General features: G+C 55.4%; 3 pseudogenes; all 3 read right to left on the minus strand.

Annotated features, from left to right (window-relative positions):
* Nucleotides 1–1,966: 1,966 nt before the first annotated feature.
* Nucleotides 1,967–7,635, minus strand: LOC122436404 (annotated as a pseudogene).
* A 947-nt stretch (nt 7,636–8,582) lies between these two features.
* Nucleotides 8,583–11,342, minus strand: LOC122436405 (annotated as a pseudogene).
* Nucleotides 11,343–12,612: 1,270 nt separating this feature from the next.
* Nucleotides 12,613–16,965, minus strand: LOC122436406 (annotated as a pseudogene).
* Between the last annotated feature and the right edge of the window lie 10,093 nt (nt 16,966–27,058).

The raw sequence follows: 27,058 nt of genomic DNA on the forward strand, positions 1-27,058 counted from the left end.
GTGTCCTTGACTCTTCAGGGCCACACTATTAATCTGCTGGGTGACCTCAGTTCTTCCATACGTTCTTTTTGTTCCCAGAAAACCTCGGACACAAAGAACAGAATTTCTTTACCTCTGGTATCTTACTGAATGGCAGTGTTACTTGCCAAGCTTAAAACAAGAAGTTTCTCCAGGATAGGTGCTTTTACATCATTGTTGCTCTACATCACTGAAGACACTAACATTTGTCCACTGTTTCCATCATCCTGGTGTTCGAATGTGACCTAGAAACTGTATTCTTCTCTTTTTTCCACTCTCACAGGTTCAGATCCTCTAGCACAGCATTGTGGGACTGTCCGGACAAATAGTTCTGTTGCTCAGCACTGTAACGCTTAAACCTCGTGTGGCTGTGTAGCACTTGAACTGAGGCTTCCACTACTGATTAACTTAATGCTTCATTTTTTTGTAAATTGAAGCATCTACATATAGAAAGGGGCTATGCACTGAAAAGAAAAACGTCCCTGCTCCTCGGCCTTCATGTAGATCAACTTGTGAATCACTCAAGTCATATACACTGCCAAGGATGAGACCCAAGAATTCACGTGACGACTATCAGGCTGAGCAATGGGGCATCTTCAGAAGGACCACTATTACCTAGTCCCTGAAAATGAATACCAGCAGGCTCTGAACTGACCCCAGGGCCTTCCCTGTCTCCTATGCCCCAAGGTCCCTTAGGACAAGCAGCCAGCCCACCATCCTTGCTTCCTACCTGTTCCCTCCCTCACAGGCACACGCTGGCAGAGGGGCACACATGGACACCCCACACCTGCGCTTTCCTCACCTTTCTGTACTGCCAGGGAGGTTGCCAAGTGCCTGGAGGCATTCCACACTCACCCCCTGTCTCTGCTAGGGTGCCTGGGGTTTCACACAGACAGCCTACCTTAGCACGTCTCACATTTTGTGTCGCATCATGCCAGTGTGTGCCACCCTTGGGAAGGGAGCATGCTGCCGAATGGGCTGATCCTGGGCAGCACAGGCCCAGGACCTTCCCGGGTATCCTTCTCAGGTGTGTGGAACAAGTCTCCGGTGCAGCAGGCTCTGTGTGCCTCTTCCTCCTTCGGGTCTCTGCCCTCTCTTCAGGACCTTAGCGTCCTTACCATCCTGGGTCCTACTGTAGCCACGTCCTCCATTTCCACAGACTGGCACATTTCCCCACAGACTGGCATTTTCCCCACAGACTGAGCGGTCCGCAAGCAGTGGTTTCAAATTCCCACCCCATCTGATTTGCTCTGGGTGAATCCTCACACCTTACAACCCCAACACAAGAAAACACAGCAGAAATTATAATCATGTTTATCTGTTGATTTAATTTTGATCTAAATCCAAATTTGTGCAGCCCTGGTCCAGAGTTATCTCTGGCCATCCTTCCCTCATTCCTGTCCTGGACAGGGGCACTGCAAAGATAGGTCACCCATCCACCCCATATCTGGGGACCTTCCGTGCCGCCTCTTTAGGTTGTTCCATGTCTTGGCTCCTTTCTCTTTCATCACTGCATCAGCCCTGGGCGACACAAACAAACCAACACAGGTGACACAAACACATATGTACACACAAACATGCATGACACAGGGACAGAAAGGCAAAGAGGAAATGCAGGTGTTTCAGTAGCTGGAGATGGTACTTAGTGTCAGGGGAAGGATGCTTCTACAAAGATGCTTAGTTCACCCTGCCTCTAGGAGAATCATCTAGGACTCTTGCATTACAACCACACCTGCTTTGAGGGAGACTTGCTTCACTTATGGACACACAGAGTCCCCAAGTCCCCAGTCTCAGCACATCACCTACTACATGCATGACCTGAATACAGGGTCCACAGCCAGCTTGCATGAGCCTAAGCATCCCCATTTGGGAAAGGACAGTGTCCCAGCCTCTACACAACTGTCACTTCAGAGCCCACCTCCAGATTCCCTCATCACCTGTGTTTCTATCAGTTACCTCTAATGGCAGAACCTTCCTCCCTGGGGTAGTACTTCAGGGGATCATCCCACATGTCTTCACTGATGATCTGCTGGCAACAAGAGCAAGGTCAGCCCCGGGCTGACCAGGCCCCTGACCCTCCTGTGAGCAGCCAAAGGCTCCAACATCAATCACCAACTGTGTGTGGGCCCAAACCAAATCCACCTCAGCAATCCTGTTCGATTCTGGGCAGTTGTGGTTGTGGCCTGACAACCAGTTGAGAAAGTTAAGGCTCCTGGTGACAGGCCTGTGGCTGGGTGCTCCCTGTTCAAAGTCCCAGAACCAGTGGACTAGAGTGGAATGATATGCCCTATACCCTGGACAAAGGCAGGGGAGACAAGGGCGGATCCCGCAGGTGGAGCATCCACCCCCTTGGACACCCACGCTCACCATCCTGGGAGACTTGTTAACCAGTGATGTCAAAGTAACACTCCTAAATGAGCACTGTGTTCCAGAAGTACGGGTTGTCCTGAAAGGAGAAAGTCAGCTTGCAGTGGGACCGTGGAAGGCTCCACACCTGCACCTGCCAGCACAGGGAGGAGGGAAAAGGTGCAAGCTCCTAGGGGCCTCAGCTTGCCTCCCAGGTGGGCATTAATAGCCTCCATGATACCTCTCCAAAGTCTCACAGCAAAGGCCCATGGATAACACCATCCCCCAACTCCCCATCAAGTGCCATATCAACCTGTCCTCAGTCTCCCTCACTGACATTCAAGTCGATCATGTAGCTAAGAAAGTCTTCATCTTGGGTGCTGATTATGATGAACACTTGAGGGTGGTTCATAATCTGCTTTTGGTCAAGAATCCATTCAGGCCACATGCCAGGCCAAGTAGAGCCAGGAGCAACAGCCCTAGTCTGGGGTGGAAGAAGCACACTGGATCAGGCATCTGCAAGGATGCTGGGCACTCCCACTTCCCCGGCCACCACTGACGTCTTCAGGCCCTGTCATACCATCAGACATGCTCGTGGCTCTGGGTTCCCTCTGCTATTCTGCAGCTCAGGTGGTCTGCATCCCACAAGCAGGGGCTCTTTCTGGCTGCTACTGTCTTCCTCCTGGCCAGTTTGTTCAGGATAGTGTCAGGTAACTGCTTACATGGTCAGGACTTGCTGTCCTTGTGACAAATCGTACCTCAAAGAAAGTGGGGCGTGTATTTGTGTGTGTGTGTGTGTGTGCGTGTGTGAGTGTGTGTGACTCCCATGTCTAAGCAATTTCCTGGGATCATCCACATTTACAATAACTCTCTACAGTTTCTTCTCTCATGTACTGGCTCTGGTCATTCCTGACTTAGAGGCCTTGGATGCTGCTCCTTCCTCAGACGCAGGCCTGAAGGAGACACCCAGAGTCATGCCTGCGACACTTACAAGTGTGGCCCTTCCCAGATTTGACTCGGCTATGTCTTTGGAACCTGCCACTGCCCAGGACCACAGTTCCTTCAGGGGCTTCCATCGCCCTTCCTGTGTCCTCGCCCCCACCCATCCTCCTGCTTCTGCCCCTCCTCCTCTTCCCCCTGAGAGGCAGACCACTAGGAGCAGCAGTAAGGATACAGCTTTGGCCCAGAAGCCATGGACGACCCTGGATGATGGCGGTCCTCCGAGCCAAGTGACGCTTCCTCCCCTGATGTTCCTTATGTATGAACCGAACCTGGGCCCCGCGGTTATTCCCATGCTCAGAGCTCAGTTACGCCTGCAGGGCGGCCAGTGCCTGCAGTGCATCTAGCACCGGCCTCTCACTCGGGTCTCTGGGCCTTTCCTATCCCTACTCCTCCAGCGTTTCCTTCTCCAGCTCCTGGAAGGACCGCTGTTCCTGCTCCTCATCCGCCACAACCTCCACCTCCTCCATGATGTGTCTCCCCAGCAGCTGGCACTCCCGCCCGATCCCCGCCTCGTCTCCGTCCACCAGGGCCCTTCCGTCCTCCACCACCTCCACCCTGTACAGGGTGACCTCTTCACCTGGCGTGCCAACTGGTGGCTGCAAAGTCCCAGCCGTGCACAGCATAACAATGGCAGGCCGCGTGGTCACTGCCCCCTGAGCACCCGGGCTCCCAGCTAAGAAGGTCCGGAGTCCCGGGACGCTGCCGCCTTCCTCCAGCAGCCTCTCATGCTCCTCTGGGCCCTGGCCATGACCCCGAGCTGGGGCAGATGCGAAGGGACCAGACACAATAGCTCAGCAAGTGGTGCGCAATGGCGGGCCCAGCAGTAACCAGGTGGGGGTCCCTAGCTCTTTGTGGGCAGGGTGAGAGAGGAATGGTCAGGACGTGGGGGCTGGTGTGTTGTGGGTGGCCTGAGGCTGAAGAAAGGGGTTCTGGGCAGGCCAGGACAAGGTGCACTGGCCCTGGGAGATCAGCCCAATATGTGGGACGCGTAGGCTGTGAGCCATGCTCAGGCTGCTGGGCCAAATCTGGACCAATGATAGAGAGGGTAGTGGGTGGCACCCTGATGGAAATGCCCCTAGAGCAGAGGGCAGCTTCCCCACTTCCTAGGCTCCAGCGTCCCCAGGTGGCCGCATTCGACTCCAGGAAGGGCGATGGTTTTGCATCTGGCGCTACCCCAGGCGCTGTTACACAACTGGTCTCTGAAAATTCGAACCGTGTTCCCGCTCTGCAATCCAAAGAGCACACTCTTGTGCCCCGTGGGACCCTCAACCCCTGGGAAGTCTCCCTGAGTATCCAAAGGATAGGCAGGGGTGCAAAGTGGCTGGATACTTTCTTCCCTAGGACAGGAGGCTGTCGCTGTCCAGATGGTAGGGGAGTGGGTACAAACCCCAATGCTTGCAACACTTGACCTCCACTGTTCAAGGGTACCAGAGCCATAGGATAGGGTACAGATCTCTCTCTGTGTCTCTTTACTCTGCTCGCATAGCACTGTTTCTGGCAATCCTTCTGTGTGTGTACCAGCGGCTGGTGTCTGTGTGTCTCCATCTCTCTAAGTGGTGCTGTTGCCCTCTGCCACTCTCTGGACACCAGCGCTGAGAAGAGACTCTTAACCTTGGAGTGAAGGCAAGCCCTTGTTCACGTCAGTGAGGTGCACACACGGGAGATCAGAATATTTTCAGCCCACACAGTCGGAGAGTGCTTTCTCAAACTTGAAAGTCAACAGTGGGAGGTCACTACAGAACCACATATAGAGACAGGCGAACAGCCCACAGTTGCTGGGTTGACATGAATGCTACACAAACCGCCACGCTTGGCCACACCTTGCACAGTGGGAGGGAAGGGACATGCTCTGTTGGCATGAGGGAACTCCCTGAACCTTGTTTGAATACCTGCCAGTGAGACGCTAAGGACACCTCACCATTAAGTTCCACAGCTCACCAGTGCTGGAGCCATGCATGTCTGCCCATTTACCGTATCCTGGCTCTTTGAAAGTGGTTCTGTTCTCCCGGTGAGAACACACCCCAGCCTATCCTGTCGTCCAACCCTGTGGGGCTGGGAGCAGCAAGAGGATCAACTGAAGCCATCCTTCCTATAGTCTTCATACATGATATAGGTGTTCTGCAATGAGTACAAAGAGTGATGTTTCACACTGGAAAATTCTGCAGGTAGCAGGTGCTTATGCTCCAGTGCTGCTGCATCTCTGAAACCTTACAGAAAAGACAAGGGGTGCTCACGCTCCTGGCCAGGTCATGGAAAGAATGCCCTGCATTTGAGAAGGATGCAAAGGCCCTCATTGCTGGGTGTCCAAAGGGCTGTTGGCTCACCCACCATGGCTTCTGTGCCTGGAACTGCAGCCCAATCTGTGTCTCGGCCCCTCTGCACTCACGGATCGCCCCCAGATGATTTCCTCCTGCCTCTCCTTTCTGCCAGGGGTCCTGGCTACAGGACTCTATTTCCATTTAGGACTTGCAAATTCAGTGAGATCAAAGGGCATGATTCCCTGGCCTCACTGCTTCTGCTGGCAAGAGTCTATGTGCCTTTCACTAGTACCTTCATGTTTCCACTATCCATTCTTCCGTCACCTAGTTAGGTCTCTTCAGACTGCTCATACGCACAAGTGTACTGGAGGGTGCTTCTGCACACATATGTGCACACACATCCAAGTGTACACACTCACATCCCTGAGGGGAGACTTACACATATGCAGAAGTACAGGCTTTCCTGTCCAGGAACATGAATTTTGGTAAGCACCTGACATTTTTTGTCCCAGTTATTCTCTTTCACTTGCTTGTCGATCCTGTTAGCTTGCACTTCTAACTCTGTGGCTTGTCCTCAAGGGTAACAAAATCTTGGCATTGTTCATGACAGGGACCGATCTGCAGAGCGTCAGGCAGGCCTGGAAGTGCTCGGCGTCGACAGATGAGTTACCTGCAGCTGTGTTCCACATTCTCCCATACCTTGGGCTGATTCACAGTACCAGTCACGTTGGCATGATTCCATTACACGTGCATTCCTTGAAGGAACCAGAAAACAAGGGCCTTTGGGCTCAGCTGACTTGGAGAACTGCTTTCTCGGTGTGCACCTCTCTATGTCATGCCTCATCATGTCTGTGCCCCGTTGCAACCCTATCATCTGTTAGGGCCCAAAACATTCTGGGTGAGGCCCCCTGTCCTCCCTATCTCTGGAGCTTTCTGTGTGCACCTGTCTACCTGCCACCCCATGCGCTATCTTCCTGTAGCAGGAAAAGGCCAATTAGACGCTCGAGCCTCCAAGGGCTCCAAGAGACTGTGGCAGGCCAGGGACTGATAAAATATTGTGAAGAAGGTGCACATACATCTACAGGGTCTCTTCCAATATAAGACATGGGACCTGAGGCCAGAAAGCTAAGGTGGCATCCCTAGACATAGTCCCATCAGTTTACTACTACCCAGACCCACGGAGACCCTGAATGGATGATGCCCTGGAAACTGGCCCTTTTAGGCCCACAGCTCATGCCTCCCTTGGGCAGAAAGTACTGTTTCTATCTCAAATGCACCAAGAGGGCTTCATCCCACCCAAGGTCTCACTCATTTGATAAATGCCAAGGCTCTATTTCAGTTTCTTTCACTAGGCCCAGGTAGGACTCCCTAAAGCCAGGCACCCCTGCTTGCCTACCCAACACATGCGCCAAGGAAGGCAGTCCCTGCGTGGGCCCAGGGTCATCGAAAACGGTCACCTGGAATGCAGGGTCCCTCGGAGTATTGCTTGGTTCAGATCCCCTAAGACAAAATAGGAGATTCTGCACCAGCAAGACTGCCAGAATCCACCCTCAAGATCAGACTGTCACCTTCGCTACTCTGGCCTTACAGCCAGAGACAAGACCGCAGAGGAGGGAAGGAATTCACATCAGGACTTTCAGCACGAGCCATGACATATCTTGTCAGAACCACTATTGTCGAGCCCCGGGACCCTGTGAGGCCCGGGACCCTGAAAACCAGCAGGCTCTGAACATACCCCAGGGACCTCCCTGTCTCCCACTGTCCGAAGGTCCCTTGAGACAAGCAGCCAGCCCACCATCCTTGCGTCCTCCCACTTCCCTGCCTCTTCTCAGGCACACGCTGGCAGAGGGACACACACGTACACCCCACACATGTGCTCTCCTCGCCTTTCTGCACTGCCAGGGAGGTTGCAAGTGCCCGGTGGCATGCCACGCTCACACCCTGTCTCTGCTAGGATGCCTGTAGTTTCGCACGGACAGCCTACCTCAGCACAGCGGACATTCTGTGTCATATCGTGCCAGTGTGTGCTCCTTCGGTAGGGAGTGTGCTGCCTGACGGGCTGAACCTGGGCAGCACTGGCCCAGGACTTCTCCCGTGTATCCTTCTCAGGTGTGTGGAACAAGTTTCCAGGGCTGCAGGCACTCTGTGCCTCCTATTCCTTCAGGTTTCTGCCCTTCTCCACAGGACCTTACTCTCCTCAGAACCCCGGGTCCTGCCATAGCCACGTCCAATATATCCAACGACTGGTCCACTCTGCCACTGACTGAGCGGTCCACAAGGAGTGGTTTCAAAGCCTGACCCCATCAGATTTGCCCTGGTTGAATCCTCCGACCATCCAATCCTCCACCTGCTCCAAACACACAAAATAACATGATAGAAATGGTGGATGTGTTTTTTGTCTTTGGTCTAATTGCAGACTTGTGAGCCACAGTCTGAATTACCACTGGCCATCCTTTCTCAAACTCCGGGAGATTGTAATAGAAAGGGAGGCCTGGCATGCTGCGATTCATGGGGTCACAAAGAGTCAAACACGACTGAGCAAATGAATTGACTGACTGACTGATCCTTTTCTATTTCCCATCCTGGACAGGGTCACTGCAGAGATACGTTGACCAATGACCCTCAGTCTGGGGAAGCCTGCTGACTCCTCTTCTCGTCGCTTGGCAGCTCCTCTCCTGACACCTTCATCTGTGTGTCTGCCTTGGGCAAGAAACACACACACACACAGACACATATTAACACAGTTGACACAATCCCCCGTTTGTATATAAACACACATGCTGGGCATGGGGACACAAACACAAACAGGGAACACAGCTCTCTCAGTAGCTGAAGACGCCTGTGCCCAGCAATGTGGGAAATGGCATCAGTAGGCACCGTGTCCTTCCCTTGTGGCCCCCTGTCCACCTCGTGCCGCAGCTCTTCTGTATTTTCCCAACCGGCCTTAAGCCTATTCAATCACGGCCTGCGTGGTGGCGGTGAGACGGCGAGTGGTGGATGTGGAAATTCACAGACGACCCCAAAGTCAGCACATAAGTGCACTGGCAGACCAGGGAGGACGCCCTTCAAGTCATAGGCTATCCCAGCAGCAGTGGCGGGAAGGAAGGACCCAGACAATCTCAAACTTTCTGAGCAGCAGAAGGCCGGGGATAGCGCGATTGACCGAAGGATGATTCTGACAAACAGACGTCATTCACCCTGCGTCGAGTAGAATCACGAGGATTCTGGCATTGCAACCACAGCTGCTTGGAGGCAGACTTCCTTCACTCACGGCCACACCGAGTCCCCAAGCATCCAGTCTCAGCACGTCACCTGCTATGTGCATGACCCAAACCCAGGCTCCCCAGCCAGCTTGCATGAGCCTGAGGATTTCCATCTGGGCAAGGACAGTGCCCCAGCCTCTACACTGATGCCCCCTCAGGGACCCGCTGCAGACCCCCTCACCACCTGTGTTTCTGTGAGCTCCCCCTCTTGGCACAAATTTCCTCCGTGGGGTAATACTTCAGGGGATCGTCCCACACGTCCTGGCCAATGATCTGATGGCAATAAGACCAAGGTCAGCCCGGGGCTCACCAGGCCCCTAACCCTCCCATGAGAAGCCAAGAGGTCCAACATCAATCGCCAACTGTGCACAGGCCCAAACCAAACCCACCTCAGCAATCCTGTTCAATTCTGTGCAGTTGTGGCCTGACAGCCAATTGAGAAAGTTCAGGCTCCTGGTGTCCAGCCTGCGGCTGGGTGCTCCCCGTTCAAAGTCCCAGAACCAGTGGACTGGTGTGGAACGACGTGCCCTATACCCTGTAGAAAGACAGGGGAGACAGGGGTGGATGCGGCAGCTGAAGCACCCACCCATACCCCCACCCCAGCCCCCTTGTGTACCCACACTCACCACCCTGGGAGCCACGTTTACCAGTGACGTCAAGGTAATATCCCTTAACAATCACCGTGTTCCAGAAGTACGGGTTGTCCTGAAGGAGAAGATCAGCTTGCAGCGGGACCGTGGATGGCTCCGCACCTGAACCTGCCAGCACAGGGAGGAGGGAAAAGGTGCAAACATCGAGGGCCCTCTGCTTGCCTCCTAGGCGGGCCGTAACAGGCTCCATGACGCCTCTGCAAAGTCTCTCAGTACAGGCCCAAGGATAACACCATCCCCCACCTCCCTGTCAAGTGCCATACCCACCCTTCCTCAGCCTCCCTCACTGACCTTGAAGTCATTCAAGTACCTAAGAAAATCTTCATCCCATGAGATGATTATGATTGACACCTGAGGGTGGTTCATAATCTGCTTTGGGTCAAGGAGACATTCAGGCCACATGCCGGGCCAAGAAGAGCCAGGGGCAACAGCCCTAGTCTGGCCTGGAGAAGGACACTGGAACAGGCATCTGCAAGGATGCTGGGCTCTCGCGCTTGCCCGGTAACGGCTCACATCTTCAGGCCCTGCAATACCATCAGACCTGCTCATGGCTCTGGGTGCCCTGTGCTGTTCTCCAGCTCAGGTGGTCTGCAACCCCAAAGCAGGGGCTATTTCTCACCTCTCCTGCCCACCTCCAGGCCCGTGTTTGCTGGGTAGTAACATGTCACTGGTAACATTGTTAGGACTTGCAGTCATTGTGACTACCGTATCTGAAAGAAACTGGGCTGTGTGTGTATTTCTATGTGTGTCTGAATGTGTGTATATCTCCGGGTGTGTGTGTATGTGTATGTGTGTGTGTGTGTGCACGCGTGAGACTCCCATGTCTCAGCTATTTCCAGGGATCATCCACATATACAACGATAAATGTCTGCAGTTGCTGCTTTGTGTACTCTCTCTGGTCATCCTGACCTAGAGGCCCTGGGTACTGATCCTCCTCAGATGCAGGCCTGAAGGGGAAACCCCGAGTCATGGCAGTGACACTTACAGGTGTGGCTCTGACCAGATACTCCTCGGCTGTGCCTTTGGAACTTACCAATGCCCAGGAGCACACTGCCGTCAGCGGCCTGAAGCACCCTACCTGTGCCCTCGCCAAATACCCGCACTCCCCCACTCCTGCACATGCTCCTGCTTTGCTCCACCTCTTCCTCCTCTTCGCAACAGGCAAACACCTAGGAGCAGCAGGAATGATACAGCTTTGGCCCAGAAGCCAGGTATGCCCTGGAGGATGGCGCTTCTCCGAGCCAAGTGATGCTCCCTCCTCAGATGGTTCATGCGCATGAAGCGAACGGAGGCCCGGCGGTTTTCCTCATGCAGGAAGCTCACTTCCATCTGCAGGGCGCTCAGTGCCTGTAGCGCATTTGGTGCCGGCTGCTCACTCGGGCCTCCAGGTCTTTCCAGGCCCTGCTCCTCCACCGTCTTCTCCTCCAGCTCCTGGGAGGACCCCTGATCCCGCTCCTCATCTGCCACAACCTCCACCTCCTCCATGACGTCTTCCACCAGCACCTGCACACCTGCCTGATCCCCGCCTCGTCTCCGTCCACCAGTGCCCCCCCGCTGCCCCCCACCGCCTCCACAATGTAGAGGGTGACCTCTTTGCCTGCTGTGCCACATGGTGGCTGCAAAGTCCCAGCCGTGCACGGCATCGCGACGGCTGGCCCCCTGGCTACTGCACCCTGAGCACCCGATCTCGCAGCTAAGAAGGTCCGGAGTCCCGGGACGCTCCCGCCTTCCTCTGGCCGCCTCTCACGCTCCTCTGGGACATGGCTGTGACCCCGAGCTGGGGCAGATGCGAAGGGACCGGACATAATAGCACAGCAAGTTGTGCACAATGGCGGCCAGGCTGAGGTAACCCGGTGTGGCTCGCTAGCTCTTTGGGGCGGGGTGAGAGCAGAATGGGCAGGAGGTGGGGCCTGCTGTGTGGCGGGTGGCCTGAGGCTGAAGAAAGGGTTTCCGAGAGGCCAGGAGAGGGTGCTCGGAGATCAGCCCAACACGCGGGACCCTAGTCTGTGAGACAGGCTCAGGCTGCTGGGTCAAATCGAGACCAATGGCAGAGAGGGTAGTGGGCGGCACCCTTAGGAAAACTCCCCTAGACCAGAGGGCGGCTTCCCCGCTTCCTGGGCTCCAGCGCCCCCACGTGGCGCCACTCGGCTTCAGGGAGGGCATGGCTATTGCTTCTGGCCTTACTGCAGGTGCTGGCATTGAATTGGCCTCTGGAATTTCAAGCCATGTGTTCTCGCTCTGCAATCCACAGAGCACACTGCTGTGTCCCATGGGACCGCCCATCCCTGGGAGCTCTCCCTGAGTATCTAAAGGATAGGCAGGGGCGCAAAGTGGCTTTATACTTTCCTTCCTGGGACAGGAGCCTGCTGCTGTCTGGAAGGTAGGGGAGTGTGTACAAACCCCAACGTTTGCAACACTTGACCTGCACTCTTCAGGGGCACCAGTGCCATAGGGCAGAGATCTCTCTCTTTGTCTCTGCTTCTCGCCTATCACTGTTTCTGGCGATCCGGCTGTGTGTGCACCACGGAATGCTGTCTGTGTGTTTCCGACTCTCTAAGTGGTGCTGTGGTCCTCTGCCATTCTCCGGACACCAGCGCTCAGAAGAGACGCTTCACCTTGGAGTGAAGGCAAGCCCTTCTCCTCCTCAGTGAGTCGCACCCATGGCAGATGAGACTGTTCTGGGCCACAGGGTCGGAGAGTGCTCTCTCAAACTGGAAAGCCCATGGTGGGTGGTTACTGCTGAAGCACAGAAGGGGACGGGCGAGCCTCCCTCCCTCGCTGGGCAGACATGAACGCTGCACAGGACTCTGGCGGCATGGCCACACCTTGCACAGAGGGAGAAACAGCTCACGGTCTGCTGGCATGACGGCACTCCCTGAAGCTTGCTGGAACGCCTCCCAGTGAGAGGCTAAGGACACCACCGCACTGAGTTCCATGACACCCCAGTGCCGGAGGCCTGCACGATGGCCCATTTACCCTATCCAGGCCCTTTCAAAGAGGTCCTGTTCTCCAGGTGAGAACACATCCCAGCCTACCCGCTGGCCCAAACCTGTGGGGACGGTACCAGCAAGACGATCAACCTAAGCCATCCTTCCTATAGTCCTCATAGGCGGTATCTGTGTTCTGCAAAGAGTAAAAAGAGAGAGGTCTCACACTCGATGATTCTGCAGGTAGCAGGTGCTTATGCTCCAGTGTCGCTGTATCTCTGAAACCTTACACAAAAGGCAAGGGGTGCTCAGGCTCCTGGCCAGGACATGGAGAGAATGCCCAGCACTTAAGAAGGATGCCAAGGCCCACATAGCTCTTTGTCCAAAGGGCTGTTGGCTCACCCACCGCAGCTTCTGTGCCTGGGACTACAGCCCAACCTGTGTCTCGGCTCCTCTGCACTCAATGATCATGCCCAGGTCATTTCCTCCTGCCTCTCCTTTCAGCCAGAGATCCGGGCTGCAGGCATCTATTTCCATGGAGAACTTGCTAATTCAGTGAGATCACAGGGCATGATTCCCTGGCTTCACTGCTTCTGCTGGCAAGAGTCTATGTTTCCTTCATGTTTCCGCTATCTTTTCTTGTGTCACCTAGCTAGGTGTCTTCCGAATGCTCACCCTCACAATGTCCTGGTAGGCGCTTCTGCGCACGAATATGCACACATGTCCACATGTCCACACTCACATCCCTGAGAGGAGACTTACACATGTGTGGATGTACAGGCTTTCTTATCCAGGAACATGGATTTTGGGAAGCACCCGACATTCTTTGTCCATGTTATTTTCCCTCACTTGCTCGATGATCCTGTCAGCTTGCACTTCTATCTGTGTGACTTGTGCTCAAGGTTAACAAGATCTTCGCATTGTTCATGACAGGGACGGACCTGCAGAGCGTCTGGAAGTGCTCGGTGTGTACAGCTGCGTGACTTGTGCCTGTGTTTCACATTTTCCCATAACCTTGGGCAGGTTCACAGTACCAGACATGTTGGCATGATTCCATTACCTGTGCTTTCCTTCAGGGAACCAGAAAACAAGGGCCTTTGGGCTCAGCTGACTTGGAGAACTGCTTTCTTGGTGTGCACCTCTCTACATCATGCCTTGTCAAGTCTGTGCCCCATTGCATGCCTATATCCCTTAGGGCCCACAGCATTCTGGCTGTGGGCCCCTGTCCTCCCTATCTCTGGAGCTTTCTGTGTGCACCTGTCTAGCTGTGCCCCCAGCGCTCCCTCCCTGTAGCTGGAAAAGGCCAAGGAGATGCCCAAGGCTCCAACAGCCCCAAGAGACCATGGCGGGCCTGGGACTGATACAATGTCGTGAAGAAGGTGCACATGCATCTACAGGGTCTCTTCCAGTACAAGGCATGGGATCTGAGACCAGAAAGGGAAGGTGGCATCCCTAGAACTAGTCCCTTCAGTTTACTACTACCCAGACCCACGGAGTCCCCGAACGGATGATGCCCTGGGAAACTGGCCCTTTGAGGCCCACAGCTCATGCCCCTCTTGGGCAGAAAGCACCATTTCTATCTCAACTACACCCAGAAGGCTTGATCGCACCCAAGGCCTCAATCATTTGAAAAATGCCAGGCCTTTATTTCAGTTGCTCTCACTATGCCCAGGTAGGACTCTGGAAAGACAGGCATCCCTGCTTGCCTACCTAGCCCATGCGCCAAGGAAGGAAGTCCCCAGTTGTGCCCAGGGACATCAAAAATGGTCACCTGGAAAGTAGGGTCGCTCTGAGTGTCACCTGGTGCAGATCCCCTAAGAGCAAATCGGAGATTCTGCTCCAGCGAGACCGCAAGAATCTACCCTGAAGATCAGACTGTCACCTTTGCCACTTGGTCTGACAGTCAGGGGGAAGACCCTAGAGGAGGGAAGGGATTCACGTCAGGGGGTTCAGCACGAACCATGAGGTATCTTTTGGCACGACCACGGAAAACCAGCAGGCTCTGTGCGGACCCCACGGCCCTCCTTGTCTCCCACTGTCCCAGGGTCCCTTGGGACAAGCAGCCAGCCCACCATCCTTGCGTCCTCACACTTCCCTGCCTCACAGGCACACGCTGACAGAGGGACACACACGTACACCCCACACATGTGCTCTCCTCGCCTTTCTGCACTGCCAGGGAGGTTGCAAGTGCCTGGTGGCATGCCACGCTCACACCCTGTGCCTGCTAGGATGCCTGGGGTTTCGCACGGACAGCCTACCTCAGCACAGCTGTCATGGAGTGTTCGATCGTGCCAGTGTGTGCTCCTTCAGGAGGGAGTGTGCTGCCTGACGGGCTGATCCTGGGCGGCACGGGGCCAGGACTTCTCCTGTGTATCCTTCTCATGAGTGTTGAATAAGGCTTTAGGGCAGCAGGCTCTCTGTGCCTCCTTCTCCTTCGGGTCTCTGCCCTTCTCTACAGGACCTTAGCCTCCTCACCACCCCGGGTCCTTCCATAGCCATGTCCAACAGTTCCATCAGCTGGCCCACTCTGCCACAGACTCAGGGGTCCACAGGCAGTGGTTTCAAAGCCGCACACCACCGGATTTTCCCTGGGCGAATCCTCTGACCACCCAACCCTCCACCTGGTCGAAATACACAAAATAACATGGTAGGAAATATGAATGCGTTTTCCTTTTTGGTCTAGTTGCACACATGGGAGCCATGCTCTGAATTATCACTGGCCATCCTTTTCTCTTTCCCACCCTGGACAGGATCACTGCAGAGATAGGTCGACCAATGACCCTCAGACTGGTGATGCTTCGTGCCTCCTCTTCTCGTCACTTAGCAGTTCCTCTCCTGACACCTTCATCTGTGCGTCTGCCCTGAGCCAGAAACACACACACACACACACACACACACACACAAACCCACATTAACACAGGTGACAAAAGGCCACGTGTGTATATACACACACATTCTTGGCATGGGGACACAAACACAAACAGGAGACACAGTTCATAATCTGCTTTGGGTCAAGGAGACATTCAGGCCACATGCCGGGCCAAGAAGAGCCAGGGGCAACATCCCTTGTCTGGCCTGGAGAAGGACACTGGAACAGGCATCTGCAAGGATGCTGGGCTCTCGCGCTTGCCTGACCACGACTCACATCTTCAGGCCCTGCAATACCATCAGACTTGCTCGTGGCTCTGGGTTCCCTGTGCTGTTCTGCAGCTCAGGTGGTCTGCAACCCAAAAGCAGGGGCTATTTCTCACCTCTCCTGCCCGCCTCCTGGCCCGTGTTTGCTGGGTAGTAACATGTCACTGGTAACATGGTTAGGACTTGCAGTTCTTGTGACTACTGTATCTGAAGGAAACAGGGGTGTGTGTGTGTTTCTATGTGTGTCTGATGTTTGTGTATCTCTGGATGTGTGTGTGTGTGTATGCGCGCGCGCGCGCAAGACTCCCGTCTCTCAGCTATTTCCAGGGATCATCCACATTTACAACAATAAATGTGTGCAGTTGCTGCTCTAGTGTACTCTCTCTGGTCATCCTGACCTAGAGGCCCTGGGTACTGATCCTCCTCAGATGCAGGCCTGAAGGGAAACCCCGAGTCATGGCTGTGACACTTACAGGTCTGGCTCTGACCAGATACTCCTCGGCTGTGCCTTTGGAACCTGCCAATGCCCAGGACCACATTTCCGTCAGCGGCCTGCAGCACCCTACCTCTGCCCTCGCCACACACCTGCACCCCCCCCCACTCCTGCACATGCTCCTGCTTCTGCTCCACCTCCTCCTCCTCTTCCCGACAGGCAAACAGCTAGGAGCAGCAAGAAGGATACAGCTTTGGCCCAGAAGCCAGGGATGCCCTGGAGGATGGCGCTTCTCCAAGCCAAGTGACGCTTCCTCCTCAGATGGTTCATGCGCATGAAGCGAACAGAGGCCCGGCAGTTTTCCTCATGCAGGGAGATCACTTCCAACTGCAGGGCGGTCAGTGCCTGTAGTGCATTTGACGCCGGCCACTCACTCGGGCCTCTAGGTCATTGCAGGCCCTGCTCCTCCACCGTCTTCTCCTCCAGCTCCTGGGAGGACCCCTGATCCCGCTCCTCATCTGCCACAACCTCCACCTCCTCCATGACGTCTTCCAGAAGCAGCTGGCACACTTGCCCGATCCACGCCTCGTCTCCGTCCACCAGGGCCCCCCCGCCACCCGCTGTCCTCCACCGCCTCCACCAGGTAGAGGCTGACCTCTTTGCCTGCTGTGCCACATGGTGGCGGCAAAGTCCCAGCGGTGCACGGCATCGCGACGGCAGGCCCCCTGGCCACTGCCCCCTGAGCACCCGGGCTCCCAGCTAAGAATGTCCAGAGTTCCGAGACGCGCCTGCCTTCCTCTGGCCGCCTCTCACGCTCCTCTGGGACATGGCTGTGACCCCAAGCTGGGGCAGATGCGAAGGGACCGGACATAATAGCACAGCAAGTGGTGTGCAATGGCGGCCGGGCTGAGGTAACCGGGTCTGGCTTGCTAGCTCTTTGGGGCGGGGTGAGAGCAGAATGGGCAGGAGGTGGGGCCTGGTGTGTGGCGGGTGGCCTGAGGCTGAAGAAGGGGGTTCCGGAGAGGCCAGGAGAGGGTGCTCGGAGATCAGCCCAACACGCGGGACCCCTAGGCTGTGAGACAGGCTCAGGCTGCTGGGTCAAATCGAGACCAATGGCAGAGAGGGTAGTGGGCGGCACCCTGAGGGAAATGCCCCTAGACCAGAGGGCGGCTTCCCCGCTGCCTGGGCTCCAGAGCCCCCACGTGGCGCCACTCGGCTTCAGGGAGGGCATGGCTATTGCTTCTGGCCTTACTGCAGGTGCTGGCATTGAATTGGCCTCTGGAATTTCAAGCCATGTGTTCTCACTCTGCAATCCAAAGAGCACACTGTTGTGTCCCATGGGACCGCCCATCCCTGGGAGCTCTCCCTGAGTATTTAAAGGATAGGCAGGGACACAAAGTGGCTGGATAATTTCCTTCCTGGGACAGGAGCCTGCTGCTGTCTGGAAGGTAGGGGAGTGTGTACAAACCCCAAGGTTTGGAAAACTTGACCTCCACTGTTCAGGGGCACCAGAGCCATAGGGCAGAGATCTCTCTCTTTGTCTCTGCTTCTCGCCAATCACTGATTCTGGTGATCCTGCTGTGTGTGCACCAGGGAATGCTGTCTGTGTGTCTCCGACTCTCTAAGTGGTGCTGTGGTCCTCTGCCATTCTCCAGACACCAGCGCTCAGAAGAGACGCTTCACCTTGGAGTGAAGGCAAGCCCTTCTCCTCCTCAGTGAGTGGCACCCATGGCAGATGAGACTGTTCTGGGCCACAGGGTCGGAGTGTGCTCTCTCAAACTGGAAAGCCCACGGTGGGTGGTTACTGCTGAAGCACAGAAGGGGACGGGCGACCCTCCCTCCCTCGCTGGGCAGACATGAACACTGTACAGGACTCTGGCGGCATGGCCACACCTTGTGCAGAGGGAGAAACAGGTCACGGTCTGCTGGCACGACAGAACTCCCTGAACCTTGCTGGAACGCCTCCCAGGGAGAGGCTAAGGACATCAGCGCGTTGAGTTCCCCGACACCCCAGTGCCAGAGGCCTGCACGATGGCCCATTTACCCTATCGAGGCCCTTTCAAAGATGTTCTGTTCTCCAGGTGAGAACACATCCCAGCCTACCCGGTGGCCCATACCTCTGGGGCTGGTACCAGCAAGACGATCAACCTAAGCCATCCTTCCTATAGTCCTCATAGGCGGTATCTGTGTTCTGCAAAGGGTACAAAGAGAGATGTCTCACACTAGATGATTCTGCAGGTAGCAGGTGCTTATGCTCCAGTGCCGCTGTATCTCTGAAACCTTACACAAAAGGCAAGGGGTGCTCATGCTCCTGGCCAGGACATGGAAAGAATGCCCAGCACTTAAGAAGGATGCCAAGGCCCTCATAGCTGTTTGTCCAAAGGGCTGTTGGCTCACCCACCGCAGCTTCTGTGCCTGGGACTACAGCCCAATCTGTGTCTCGGCTCCTCTGCACTCACCAATCATGCCCAGGTGATTTCCTCCTGCCTCTCCTTTCTGCCAGAAGTCCGGGCTGCAGGAGTCTATTTCCATGTGGAACTTGCTAACTCAGTGAGATCATAGGGCATGACTCCCTGGCTTCACTGCTTCTGCTGGCAAGAGTCTATGTTCTCTTCATGTTTCCGCTGTCCTTTCTTGCCTCACCCAGCTAGGTGTCTTCCAGCTGCTCACCCTCCCAAGTGTACTGGTAGGCGCTTCTGCGCACGTATATGCACACATGTCCACACTCACATCCCTGAGAGGAGACTTCCACATGTGTGGAAATACAGGCTTTCTTGGGGAGGAACATGGAATTTGGTAAGCACCCGACATTCTTTGTCCATGTTATTTTCCTTCACTTGCTCGTTGATCCTGTCAGCTTGCACTTCTATCTGTGTGACTTGTGCTCAAGGTTAAGAAGATCTTAGCATTGTTAATGACAGGGACGGACCTGCAGAGCGTCTGGCAGGCCTGGAAGTGCTCAGTTTGGACAGCTGAGTGACTTGCGTTTGTGTTCCACATTCTCCCATAACCTTGGGCAGGTTCACAGTACCAGGCATGTCGGCATGATTCCATTACCTGTGCTTTCCTTCAGGGAACCAGAAAACAAGGGCCTTTGGGCTCAGCTGACTTGGAGAACTGCTTTCTTGGTGTGCACCTCTCTACGTCATGCCTTGCCAAGTCTGTGCCCCATTGCATGCCTATATCCCTTAGGGCCCACTGCATTCTGGCTGAGGGCCGCTGTCCTCCCTATCTCTGGAACTTTCTGTGTGCACCTCTCTACCTGTGCCCCCAGCGCTCCCTTCCTGTAGCTGGAAAAGGCCAAGGAGATGCCCAAGGCTCCAACAGCCCCAAGAGACCGCGGCAGGCCTGGGACTGATACGATGTCGTGAAGAAGGTGCACATGCATCTACAGGGTCTCTTCCAGTACAAGGCATGGGATCTGAGACCAGAAAGGGAAAGTGGCATCCCTAGAACTAGTCCCTTCAGTTTACTACTACCAAGACCCACGGAGTCCCCGAACGGATGATGCCCTGGGAAAATGGCCCTTTGAGGCCCACAGCTCATGCCCCTCTTGGGCAGAAAGCACCATTTCTATCTCAAGTGCACCCAGAGGGCTTGATCCCAACCAAGACCTCAATCATTTGATAAATGCCAGGCCTTTATTTCAGTTGCTCTCACTAGGCCCAGGTAGGACTCTGGAAAGACAGGCATCCCTGCTTGCCTACCTAGCCTATGCGCTAAGGAACGCAGTCCGCACTTGTGCTCAGGGACATCGAAAATGGTCACCTGGAAAGGAGGGTCCCTCTGAGTGTCGCCTGGTGCAGATCCCCTGAGACCAAATCGGAGATTCTGCTCCAGCAAGACTGCCGGAATCCACCTTCAAGGTCAGGCTGTCACCTTTGCCACTCTGGCCTTACAGCCAGGGGCAAGACCTTAGAGGGGGGAAGGGATTCACGTCACGGGGTTCAGCACCAACCATGAGGTATCTTTTGGCACGACCACGGAAAACCAGCGGGCTCTGTGCGGACCCCACGGCCCTCCTTGTCTCCCACTGTCCCAGGGTCCCTTGGGACAAGCAGCCAGCCCACCATCCTTGCGTCCTCACACTTCCCTGCCTCACAGGCACACGCTGACAGAGGGACACACACGTACACCCCACACATGTGCTCTCCTCGCCTTTCTGCACTGCCAGGGAGGTTGCAAGTGCCTGGTGGCATGCCACGCTCACACCCTGTGCCTGCTAGGATGCCTGGGGTTTCGCACGGACAGCCTACCTCAGCACAGCTGTCATGGAGTGTTCGATCGTGCCAGTGTGTGCTCCTTCGGGAGGGAGTGTGCTGCCTGACGGGCTGATCCTGGGCGGCACGGGGCCAGGACTTCTCCTGTGTATCCTTCTCACGTGTGTGGAACAAGGCTCCAGGGCAGCAGGCTCTCTGTGCCTCCTCCTCCTTCAGGTCTCTGCCCTTCTCGACAGGACCTTAGCCTCCTCACCACCCCGGGTCCTGCCATAGCCACGTCCAACATTTCCATCAGCTGGCCCACTCCGCCACAGACTCAGGGGTCCACAGGCAATGGTTTCAAAGCCTCAGGCCACCTGATTTGCCCTGGGCGAATCCTCTGACCACCCAACCCTCCACCTGGTCTAATACACAAAATAACACGGTAGAAAATTTGAATGCGTTTTCCTTTTTGGTCTAGTTGCACACATGGGAGCCATGCTCTGAATTATCACTGGCCATCCTTTCCTCTTTCTCACCCTGGACAGGAGCACTGCAGAGATAGGTCGACCAATGACCCTCAGACAGGTGATGCTTCGTGCCTCCTCTTCTCGTCGCTTGGCAGTTCCTCTCCTGACACCTTCATCTGTGCGTCTGCCCTGAGCCAGAAACACACACACACGCACACACACACACACACACACTAACACAGGTGACACAAGACCACATGCTTCTCATGGGGACACAAACACAAACAGGAAACACAGTTCATAATCTGCTTTGGGTCAAGGAGACATTCAGGCCACATGCCGGGCCAAGAAGAGCCAGGGGCAACAGCCCTAGTCTGGCCTGGAGAAGGACACTGGAACAGGCATCTGCAAGGATGCTGGGCTCTCACGCTTGCCTGACCACGACTCACATCTTCAGGCCCTGCAATACCATCAGACTTGCTCGTGGCTCTGGGTTCCCTGTGCTGTTCTGCAGCTCAGGTGGTCTGTAACCCAAAAGCAGGGGCTATTTCTCACCTCTCCTGCCCGCCTCCTGGCCCGTGTTTGCTGAGTAGTAGCACGTCACTGGTAACATGGTTAGGACTTGCAGTTCTTGTTACTACCGTATCTGAAAGAACCTGGGGTGTGTGTGTGTTTCTATGTGTGTCTGAATCTGTGTGTATCTCTGGGTGTGTGTGTGTGTGTGTATGCGCACGCGCGCGAGACTCCCATGTCTCAGCTATTTCCAGGGATCATCCACATTTACAACAATAAATGTGTGCAGTTGCTGCTCTAGTATACTCTCTCTGGTCATTCTGACCTAGAGGCCCTGGGTACTGATCCTCCTCAGATGTAGGCCTGAAGGGAAACCCCGAGTCATGGCAGTGACACTTACAGGTGTGGCTCTGACCAGATACTCCTCGGCTGTGCCTTTGGAACCTGCCAATGCCCAGGACCACACTTCTGTCAGCGGCCTGCAGCACCCTTCCTGTGCCCTAGCCACACATCCGCACCCCCCCACTCCTGCACATGCTCCTGCTTCTGCTCCACCTCCTCCTCCTCTTCCCGACAGGCAAACAGCTAGGAGCAGCAAGAAGGATACAGCTTTGGCCCAGAAGCCAGGGATGTCCTGGAGGATGGCGCTTCTCCAAGCCAAGTGACGCTTCCTCCTCAGATGGTTCATGCGCATGAAGCGAACAGAGTCCCGGCAGTTTTCCTCATGCAGGGAGATCACTTCCAACTGCAGGGCGGTCAGTGCCTGTAATGCATTTGACGCCGGCCACTCACTCGGGCCTCTAGGTCATTGCAGGCCCTGCTCCTCCACCGTCTTCTCCTCCAGCTCCTGGGAGGACCCCTGATCCCGCTCCTCATCTGCCACAACCTCCACCTCCTCCATGACGTCTTCCAGAAGCAGCTGGCACACCTGCCCGATCCCCACCTCGTCTCCGTCCACCAGGGCCCCCCCGCCACCCGCTGTCCTCCACCGCCTCCACCAGGTAGAGGCTGACCTCTTTGCCTGCTGTGCCACATGGTGGCGGCAAAGTCCCAGTGGTGCACGGCATCACGACTGCAGGCCCCCTGGCCACTGCCCCCTGAGCACCCGGGCTCCCAGCTAAGAATGTCCAGAGTTCCGAGACGTGCCCGCCTTCCTCTGGCCACCTCTCAGGCTCCTCTGGGACATGGCTGTGACCCCGACCTGGGGCAGATGCGAAGGGACCGGACATAATAGCACAGCAAGTGGTGCTCAATGGCGGCCAGGCTGAGGTAACCGGGTCTGGCTTGCTAGCTCTTTGCGGTGGTGTGAGAGCGGAATGGTCAGGAGGTGGGGCCTGGTGTGTGGCGGGTGGCCTGAGGCTGAAGCAAGGGCTTCTGGGGAGGCAACGACAGGGTGCACAGAGATCAGCCCAACACGCGGGACCCCTAGGCTGTGAGACAGGCTCAGGCTGCTGGGTCAAATCGAGACCAATGGCAGAGAGGCTAGTGGGCGGCACCCTTAGGGAAACTCCCCTAGACCAGAGGGCGGCTTCCCCGCTGCCTGGGCTCCAGAGCCCCCACGTGGCGCCACTCGGCTTCAGGGAGGGCATGGCTATTGCTTCTGGCCTTACTGCAGGTGCTGGCATTGAATTGGCCTCTGGAATTTCAAGCCATGTGTTCTCACTCTGCAATCCAAAGAGCACACTGCTGTGTCCCATGGGACCGCCCATCCCTGGGAGCTCTCCCTGAGTATCTAAAGGATATGCAGGGACACAAAGGGGCTGGATAATTTCCTTCCTGGGACAGGAGCCTGCTGCTGTCTGGAAGGTAGGGGAGTGTGTACAAACCCCACCGTTTGGAAAACTTGACCTCCACTGTTCAGGGGCACCAGAGCCATAGGGCAGAGATCTCTCTCTTTGTCTCTGCTTCTCGCCTATCACTGATTCTGGTGATCCTGCTGTGTGTGCACCACGGAATGCTGTCTGTGTGTTTCCGACTCTCTAAGTGGTGCTGTGGTCCTCTGCCATTCTCCGGACACCAGCGCTCAGAAGAGACGCTTCACCTTGGAGTGAAGGCAAGCCCTTCTCCTCCTCAGTGAGTCGCACCCATGGCAGATGAGACTGTTCTGGGCCACAGGGTCGGAGAGTGCTCTCTCAAACTGAAAAGCCCATGGTGGGTGGTCACTGCTGAAGCACAGAAGGGGACGGGCGAGCCTCCCTCCCTCGCTGGGCAGACATGAACACTGCACAGGACTCTGGCGGCATGGCCACACCTTGCGCAGAGGGAGAAACGGGTCATGGTCTGCTGGCATGACGGCACTCCCTGAACCTTGCTGGATGCCTCCCAGTGAGAGGCTAAGGACACCAGCGCGTTGAGTTCCAAGACACACCAGCGCCGGAGGCCTGCACGATGGCCCGTTTACCCTATGGAGGCTCTTTTAAAGAGGTTTTGTTCTCCAGGTGAGAACACATCCCAGCCTACCCGCTGGCCCAAACATCGGGGCTGTAACCAGCAAGACGATCAACCTAAGCCATCCTTCCTATAGTCCTCATAGGCGGTATCTGTGTTCTGCAAAGGGTACAAAGAGAGATGTCTCACACTCGATGATGCTGCAGGTATCAGGTGCTTATGTTCCGTGCCGCTGTATCTCTGAATCCTTACACAAAAGGCAAGGGGTGCTCATGCTCCTGGCCAGGACATGGAAAGAATGCCCAGCACTTAAGAAGGATGCCAATGCACTCGTAGCTCATTGCCCAAAGGGCTGTTGGCTCACCCACTGCAGCTTCTGTGCCTGGGACTGCAGCCCAGTCTGTGTCTCGGCTCCTCTGCACTCACCAATCACGCCCAGGTGATTTCCTCCTGCCTCTCCTTTCTGCCAGAGCTCCGGGCTGCAGGCGTCTATTTCCATGTAGAACTTGCTAACTCAGTGAGATCATAGGGCATGATTCCCTGGCTTCACTGCTTCTGCTGGCCAGACTCTATGTTCCCTTCATGTTTCGGCTATCCTTTCTTGCGTCACCTAGCTAGGTGTCTTCTGACTGCTCACCCTCACAAGTGTACTGGTAGGCGCTTCTGCACACGAATATGCACACATGTCCACATGTCCACACTCACATCCCTGAGAGGAGACTTACACATGTGCGGATGTACAGGCTTTCTTGTCCAGGAACATGGATTTTGGGAAGCACCCGACATGCTTTGTCCATGTTATTTTCCTTCCCTTGCTCGTTGATCCTGTCAGCTTGCACTTCTATCTCTGTGATGTGTGATCAAGGTTAACAAAATCTTGGCATTGTTCATGACAGGGACGGACCTGCAGAGCATCTGACAGGCGTGGAAGTGCTCGGTGTGGACAGCTGAGTGACTTGCGCCTTTGCTCCACATTCTCCCATAACCTTGGGCAGGTTCACAGTACCAGTCATCTCGGCATGATTCCATTACCTGTGCTTTCCTTCAGGGAACCAGAAAACAAGGGCCTTTGGGCTCAGCTGACTTGGAGAACTGCTTTCTCAGTGTGCACGTCTCTACATCATGCCTTGTCAAGTCTGTGCCCCATTGCATGCCTATACCCCTTAGGACCCACAGCATTCTGGCTGAGGGCCCCTGTCCTCCCTGTCTTGGAGATTTCTGTGTGCACCTGCCTACCTGTGCCCCCAGCGCTCCCTCCCTGTAGCTGGAAAAGGCCAACGAGATGCCCAAGGCTCCAACAGCCCCAAGAGACCGTGGCAGGCCTGGCACTGACACAATGTCGTGAAGAAGGTGCACATGCATCTACAGGGTCTCTTCCAGTACAAGGCATGGGATCTGAGGCCAGAAAGGGAAGGTGGCATCCCTAGAACTACCCAGAACCACGGAGTCCTTGAACAGATGATGCGCTGGGAAACTGTCACTTTGAGGCCCACAGCTCATGCCCCTCTTGGGCAGAAAGCACCATTTCTATCTCAAGTGCACCCAGAGGGCTTGATCCCACCCAAGGCTTCAATCATTTGATAAATGACAAGCATTTATATCAGTTGCTCTCACTAGGCCCAGGTAGGACTCTGGAAAGACAGGCATCCCTGCTTGCCTACCTAGCCCACGTGCCAAGGAAGGCAGTCCCCAACTGTGTCCACGGACATCGAAAACGGTCACCTGGAAAGTAGGGTCCCTCTGAATGTCGCCTGATGCAGATCCCGAAAGACCAAATTGGAGATTCTGCTCCAGCGAGACTGCCAGAATCCACCCTCAAGATCAGAATGTGACCTTTGCCACTCTGGCCTTACAACCAGGGACAAGATCCCAGAGGAGGGAAGGGATTCATGTCAGGGCTTTCAGCACGAAACATGAGGTATCTTTTGGCATGTCCGCTGAAAACCAGCAAACTCTGAACGGAACCCAGGGCCCTCCCTGTCTCCCACTGCCCCAAGGTCCCTTGGGACAAGCCGCCAGCCCACCATGCTTGCATCCTCCCACCTCCCTGTCTCACGGACTCACGGCCAGAGAGGGACACACATGTACACACCACCGTGTGCCCTCTTCGCATTTCTGTACTGCCAGGGAGGTTTCAACTGCCTGGTGGCATGCCATTGTAACACCCTGTTCCTGCTAGTTTCCCTAGGGTTTCACACGGACAGCCTACCTCAGCACAGCTGACGTTTACTGTTTGATAGTGCCAGATTGTGCTCCTTCGGGAGGGAGCATGCTGCGTGACGGGCTGATCCTGGGCACCACGGGCCCAGGACTTCTCCTGTGTATCCTTCTCACGTGTGTGGAACAAGGCTCCAGGCAGCAGGCTCTCTGTGCCTCCTCCTCCTTCGGGTCTCTGCCCTTCTCTACAGGACCTTAGCCTCCTCACCACCCCGGGTCCTGCCATAGCCACGTCCAACATTTCCATCATCTGGCCCACTCTGCCACAGACTCAGGGGTCCACAGGCAGTGGTTTCAAAGCCCCACCCCACCTGATTTGCCCTGGCCGAATCCTCTGACCACCCAACCCTCCACCTGGTCCAAATACACAAAATAACACGGAAGAAAATGTGAACGTGTTTTCCTTTTTGGTCTAGTTGCACACTGGGAGCTGTGGTCTGAATTATCACTGGCGTTCCTTTCCACTTTCCCACCCTGGACAGGATCACTGCAGAGATACTTCGACCAATGACCCTCAGACTGGGGACGCCTCATGACTCCTCTCTCATCCCTCGGCAGTTCCTCTCCTGACACCTTCATCTGTGCCTCTGCCCTGAGCCAGAAACACACACACACACACACACAGACCCACATTAACACGGGTGACACAAGACCACGTGCGTGTATACACACACATGCTGGGAATGGCGACACAAACACAAAGAGGGAACACAGCTCTCTCAGTGGCCCATGCCCAGCAATGTGGGAAATGGCATCAATAGGCACCATGTCCTTGCCATGCGGCCCCCTGTCCACCTCGTCCCACAGCTCTTCCGCATTTGCCCAAGCCGGCCTGAAGCCGGTCCCAGCGCAGCCTGCGTGGTGGCGGTGAGACGGCAAGTGGTGGATGTGGAAATTCACAGACGACCCCAAAGTCAGCACCTAAGTGCACTGGGACCCCAGAGAGGACGCCCTCCAGTCATAGGCTATCCCAGGAGCAGTGGCGGGAGGAAAGGACCCAGTAAATTTCAAACTTTCTGAGCAGCAGAAGGCCGGGGATAGCACGACTGACTGAAGGATGACTCTGACAAACATCATTCACCCTGCCTTGAGCAGAATCCCCGAGGATTCTGGCATTGCAACCACAGCTGCTTGGAGGCAGACTTCCTTCACTCACGGCCACACTGAGTCCCCACGCGTCCATTCTCAGCACGTCACCTGTTATGTGCATGACCCAACCCATGCTCCGCAGCCAGCTTG

This window comes from Cervus canadensis, chromosome Y (assembly GCF_019320065.1).
Source record: "Cervus canadensis isolate Bull #8, Minnesota chromosome Y, ASM1932006v1, whole genome shotgun sequence".
Classification (NCBI taxonomy): Eukaryota; Metazoa; Chordata; class Mammalia; order Artiodactyla; family Cervidae; genus Cervus; species Cervus canadensis.